The sequence below is a fragment of the Eimeria mitis genome, genomic scaffold, assembly GCF_000499745.2.
Source record: "Eimeria mitis Houghton genomic scaffold, Emh_scaff2569, whole genome shotgun sequence".
In the NCBI taxonomy this organism is placed as follows: Eukaryota; Apicomplexa; class Conoidasida; order Eucoccidiorida; family Eimeriidae; genus Eimeria; species Eimeria mitis.
The window spans coordinates 2,175-2,781 of record NW_013570909.1 but is presented as its reverse complement, the minus strand read 5'-3'; the positions used below and the strand labels follow the sequence as shown (position 1 = coordinate 2,781).

The 607-nt window shown below is 22.1% G+C and overlaps 1 protein-coding gene across 1 annotated transcript in view; it reads left to right on the top strand.

The window, feature by feature from the left end:
• The window catches only part of EMH_0055720 (uncharacterized protein), a gene marked incomplete at both ends in the record, with an annotated part of 4,040 nt that overhangs the window by 1,544 nt on the left and 1,889 nt on the right, over positions 1 to 607 (top strand). The gene's annotated exons all lie outside the window — the stretch shown is intronic.

Sequence of the window (607 nt, the reverse complement as noted above, 5' to 3'; positions counted from 1 at the left end):
ATATATATATATATATATATATATATATATATATATATATATATATATATATTTATATATTTATTTATATATTTTTGTATTTATTTTTATATTTATTTTGTTAGGTGTTTCTCTCTCTTCTCGTTGCTTAGCTGCATGCGCAGCATTTTGCTGCGAGCAAATAAAAATCGATTTATCGAATTTCTCGGGATGGCATTTTCTGCTCAAGTTTAAACAAAAACAACAACACACGCTTCTCCATACACTCTGGCAGGTATATTTATATATATTTATTTGTTTTTATTTGTGTTTATTTGTTTTTATTTGTGTTTATTTGTTTTTATTTGTGTTTATTTATTTATTTTTGCGTTTATAGTTCTTTATTTATCTTTATTTTTATTTTTTGGCATTTTCTGCTCAAGTTTAAACAAAAACAACAACACACACTTCTCCATACACTCTGGCAGGTATATTTATATATTTATTTGTTTTTATTTTGGTTTTTGTTTGTTTTTATTTGTGTTTATTTGTTTTTATTTGTGTTTGTTTGTTTATATTTGTGTTTATTTATTTATTTTTGCGTTTATAGTTTTTTATTTATCTTTATTTTTATATTGTGGGTGGCATT